At 58.2% G+C, this 5,325-nt stretch overlaps 1 long non-coding RNA gene across 1 annotated transcript in view; it reads left to right on the top strand.

Moving 5' to 3' along the window:
- The first annotated feature begins 3,528 nt into the window (after positions 1–3,528).
- LOC103267290 overlaps positions 3,529–5,325 on the top strand; it is a 2,468-nt gene continuing 671 nt past the window's right edge. The window contains exons 1-2 of the long non-coding RNA XR_504746.1: positions 3,529–3,596; positions 4,925–5,081. This is a non-coding gene — a long non-coding RNA (uncharacterized LOC103267290). The remainder of the gene's footprint in view (positions 3,597–4,924; positions 5,082–5,325) is intronic.

Genomic DNA, 5,325 nt, shown 5'->3' on the forward strand with positions numbered 1-5,325 from the left:
GGATCCGGGACCGGGCGTGCATCTCCAAAAGCCTTTTCTTCCCGTTCTTTCTGTTTCTTCCCGTTTCGGGTCCTTCTGGCCGCACACCAAGACAGGCGCCCAGATAGAAAAGTCAAGTCCCATTGAAGGCGGGTGGCTGCGCGCTCCCAACGACCCCTCCCCTTGTTAAACTGTGTTTCAAAACAACGTGGTGACTTTTGGACAAGATTTTTCTATTTCGCCCACACCACAATAGAGATGCGATAAATGGTGCCGGGGAACTGTTTGGCTGTGTCAAATTCAGTCCCGCAGGCTGGCTTGGGCCAGCGCTGGGGCTCCGCTTTGTGTTATGTTCACGGAGAAGATATTAATTAAAAGAAATACATGATTAAAAAGTAATGAGTTGAATAAAAATTATCTCAGCTCATTTTCTGATTATGTTAATTGTTAAAAACCCTTCAATCACGCCGTTGCAGTCAATGGGCTTTAATGTGAAATTAGGGGGCTCTTGATAACTTACAGTCCAGAATAATCCTGGCGGTTTAGTCATCATTCCTAATAACAAGGATGTTGCTAAGAACAGAAATTTTACATGATTTTGATACATTCAGCCCTTCCCCCCATGTGTCATTAAAAAAAAAAAAAAAAAAAGAGGCTCAGCCTGCCGGCGATTTCCAACTTCCCTTTCCACGGATCGGCCGTGGCCTTGACGGGGGACTTGAGCTTGCGCCGCGGCCGGGTCTGCTCCGGGCGAGCGGTCCTCGCCTTCCTTCGCGCCCGCGGGCAGCTGGTGGCGGGTCCCTGGCTCGGCGGCCCGGAGCCTCGGGTAACCCGCGCGCGCGGTTCCCCCGTCTGGCGAGGCCAGAGCGCCAAGGCGCTCCCCGGGTTGTGCCGGGAGTGCGGGACGGAAAGAGCGGGATCCCAGGCTGCCTGGGGTCGGGCCTCCCCGCAGCGGGCGCGTCCGGCCGTGCGTCGACGCTTCTAGACGGCTGCGGGGCGCCTGCCGGGCCGCGGGGCAGGGACAGGCGGGAGGTGCGGCGAGGGAATTCGTGCGTGTGCGTCCCCCGCTTGCGCGCTGTCGGGGCTTGGGACGCCACCAGCCCATCCAGGGCGCCCGGGGGCGGAGGGTCACGCGAGCGGAGGACAAGGTCCCCGGAGCCCCCGATCCCGGGCCGCGCCCCTGACAAAGCGCCCGATGCGGAGTAGACGCCTAATAGGTTTTTACTGGATCTAAACGAAAGCTGGCGAGATTCGTGCATGATTCCGATGAGAGGTGGCGGCCTGGTGTTCTCAGCAGCCCTGGGCCCTCGAGGGGCGCCCTGAACGCTCCCACCCGATCCCGGGCCGAGCTCGGGGTCGAGAGGGAGGCGGGTGATGCGCTGGTGGAGGGTGAGGAGGGAGGTTTCCTATCTTCTTCCGACAAAGCTCACAACACCAACACCTTTCACTCCTGGGAGCCGCAGGGAAGAAGACAGGCCCATACCCTCTGGCTTGACTGCTTGGGAAACACACAGTGCCTCTCCAATGGGGCCCCTGAGGAAGTTGTGACCGGTGGGCTGGGATCCTGGGACCTTGGGAGGGTGTGGGCGAGAGATGGACTCTGGATCTCAGCGCCGCTGATGTGGAAGTGTTAGAATCCAAGAACTCGCTATTGGAGGCGCTTTGACACCCTGGCCACCAGGAGCTGAAGGCGCCCTTCCGCGCACACAGAGAGATTCAAGCCGTTTTCCTCCCAAGAAAACAGAGAGAAATTGCATTCCCGAAGTCTAGCTATCTGAAATTATGCACACACACACACACACAAGCCTAGAGATACTGGTATGCAGAAAGGGGTGTGTGTGTGTGTGTGTGTGTGTGTGTGTGTGTACACGCTATTTCCAGAGAATAAAACTCTGGGATTCGACGTACCTTTTTCAAAGCTTCTACCTTTAAGACTATCTGGATGGGGTGGGGGTTTGGCGTATCTTAATTTGATTTTGTTTCCCTGGCTCTCTGATAAAAACAAGTTTCTGATCAGCACTGTGGCTCATGCCTGTAACCCTAGTACTTTGGGAGGCCGAGGCAGGAGGATCATTTGAGCCCAGGAGTTTGAGATCAGTCTAGGCAACACAGCTAAATCTTGTCTCTACAAAAAAATTTTTAACAATAGCCAGGCGTGGTGGCACATGCCTGTAATCACAGCACTTTAAGATGCCAAGGCAAGAGGATTGCTTGAGCCTGGAGTTCGAGACCCGCCTGGGAAACATATCAAGACACAAATAATAATTTTTTAAAAATTAGCTGTGTTTGGTAGCACGTGCCTGTAGCCCCAGCTACTCAGGAGGCTGAGGTGGCAGGACTGCCTGAGCCCAGAAGGTCCAGGCTGTGGTAAGCCATGACGGTGTCACCGCCCTCCAGCCTGGGTGACAGAGTAAGATGCTGACTCAAAAACCAAACAAACAAAAAGAAGGATTTCATTGTAAAGACTTAAAAGAATATCTTCCACTTTCTCAACCTCTAAACATTGAGGAATCTTCCCTTGGGATTTTGGGGTGGTGTGTCAGGGACTGCCAGGATGAGTCCCAGGGCAAATTCTCCCTGCTCACCCCTCTTTGTATCCCTGTTAGGCTGAGGATCATTTTAATAAATAACAATGAACAGGAATGGCATCTAGAGGGCTTGTCGGCAACATTTAAAAGCCAATAGAGTTTATAATTCTACTCTATCATTTCTTATTGATTAGAGTAATCAAGATAAAAAGCTAGCTGGGCTCAGTGAACTCCAGCAGCATATCATTAAAGATAAGAGTCAGTTAATTCTGGAGCTGGGTAATGTGGCTGAAATGAAGAGTTCATTTGCATGAGATGCTGAGCCCAGTAACAAGGGGACAAAAATCACTAATTAGGATTGCTGTGTCGCCCTCTCTCTCCAAGCACCCTTTCCAGACTGCGGACAGAGCGTTAGGTTCCCGGTTATGTAAATCTGGGGCAGGGCTGAAAGCTCTCACTGGCTTTGTAGACGTTGACAATCACCCTCGGCCTCCACGCCATCCTCCCAGGCCCGAGCAGCCCAACCTGGGCCGGGTAGGAGTCACTCGGGTCGGATCCCCTTCTTCCCGGACCGTCACAGTCACACCCCCACTCCCATGATCACGGGAGGGCAAATCGTATGCCCTCTTAGGGGGCAAGTGGGCGGGTGTCTGAGACCTCGCGAGCGGGTCCACCGTCTGTTCCTCGCCGCGGGCTCCGGGGTGAGGCCCACCCGGGAGACTCCATTTCCGGTGCAGCGCCCGCAGGGTGCAGCGCGAGAGTGCAGCGCAGGCCCCACGGGGAGCTGGGGCATCTGTACGGACGAGGGTCCTGCAACGAGGCCCAGGACCTAGGGCCAAAGTTCGTGACCCCCACCTGGATGGCTCCTTACCCCCGCGTGACCTGCCATGTGGGACGGAGTCAGTCCGTGGGCACCCGAGAGCGCACTTGCACAGAGAGCGTGGGAGTGTGCAGGAATGCGTGTGTGTGCGCGCGCGCGCGCAGGTGAGCCAGCTCTTGTGCAAATGAGGACACGTTTCCTAAGCTTGTTGCTGCGTGAACGCGTCCTTCCTTCGTGCAAACACTAGTGTGTGGACGTGGGGACGAATGGTATGTAGCGTGTGGGATATACACACGTGCCCCGCGGTGTGTGGGGTACGTGGTGTGTGTGTGGCGCGAAGGGGGAGGTGACAAGCCGGAGAGGTTCCTCAAAGGGAGGGGCACAGTAGGCCCCACGGGTGTGGGTGCCTGGGGGCGAGGCGGGAGCGGAGCCCCGGGGCCTGGTGGGGCCGGGCGAGGAGAGGAAGGAACCACCTTCATGCGCGCGCGGCCTGGCCTCTGCCTCGCGAGGGCCCCGGAAAGGCGGCCTCTCTCCGGATCCAGGGAGGCTCCCCCGACCCACTCGGGGAAAATGAAAGCATCCAAGGGCCCCCCCCCGCCACTTGGGCCTTTGGAACGCAGGGAGAGAAGCGCACGCCGAGAGACTGCTGCGCGAGCCTCGACTGTGCGTTTCTTGGTCCGGGGCTTCCTCTGCTGGGGGTCGTTTGGGTTCAGGGCTCAGGTCCCGCGAACCTCTCAGAGCGGGTGGGGGGAGAGGAGGATCGGGCCGCGGACCTCGCGTCCGGGGCGCGGGAACGGCTCCCGACCTCGAGGGTCCTTCCTGGGAGGGAGCGATCGAGGGTCGCTGCCGGGCGACCCCTCCCGGAGACGCGTCCCCCACCCCCTCCCGGCCTCTTAGGACTAACTTCGCCCGGGCTCTGCGACGGCAGGAAGGCATCAAGGCGGTGTCCGATCCTGGCGGGCGTCGGCGTGGGAAGTGGCAGCGCCTGTCCCCGCTCGGGTGTCGCCGTGCGACCCTTCCTGGCCGCCGCGCCCAGCGCACCCGCGCCCGCGCCAGGATCCATCCGCCCGGGCCACGCGCCCGCGGGGTTGCGGGGGACGTGGGCAAGGGCACAGGAGGCCCCCCCGCGCGGCGGTTGCACCCGGGCGGCGAGGCCCCGCCTCCCGCGGGGCCCGGAGCGGGAGGTGCCGGCGAGAGGGGCGCGTTTCTTTAGCATCCACACCCCGCCCCCACCCCTCCGGGAATTTTTTTTTTTTTTTATCCATGCACAGCTGGGGGCTCCCTCCCCACCCACCCCTGGGCCTCCCCCTACAGAATAAAGTCAGTCTGTATTTAATGGTTATGGCGGATGTGAGGAGGATTTGGCAGAGGCCGAAGGGAGGCCTCTGGCTCTCAAACATCTCTCCTTACGTCGTGTGAGTCTACCAACCCACCACGACCCCATATTCTTGTGCGGGTGTCTGACTCGAATGACAAGCGAGCTGATTTTTTCAGTACATAGCTGGGAAATGTAGTGGGTGATAATAGAGATTTCTCTTTCATTTTTTACGCTTGACTTGGTTATTGTTGCTTTTCTTTTCCCGTGATTCCGTCTGAGGATTAGCCCTGACTTCCCTACCATTGGCGGTCAAAGTGGCCCCGACTCGGGACGACGATTGACGGGGATCAAGGGACTGCCCATTCTGTGCCTGTAAGGACGGATTCGTGCCAGAGAAACTCATCAAGTGGAGGCGGAGAATAAAGCCCGCGCGGGGGTAAATGTATTCATTGAGAAGGGTTCTCCCAAATTGCTTCTAAGTTTTTTTAATGAAAAGTAACGATTGCGGCAATCAGCGGCTTTTTGGCGGATTACAAATCTGGAGGGAGCCGCGGGCGCGGCATTGAGAGGCGCCCCCGCCTCCGCGCGGGGCGGCCGGTTCACAGGAGCAGCGCGAGGGGCGGGGGTCCCGCCGCGGGACAAAGGCAGGAGGGGTGCGGGCGGAGGAGGGCGTCTCGGGG

This window comes from Carlito syrichta, unplaced genomic scaffold, assembly GCF_000164805.1.
Source record: "Carlito syrichta isolate Samal-C Ts95f unplaced genomic scaffold, Tarsius_syrichta-2.0.1 Scaffold308099, whole genome shotgun sequence".
Taxonomy (NCBI): Eukaryota; Metazoa; Chordata; class Mammalia; order Primates; family Tarsiidae; genus Carlito; species Carlito syrichta.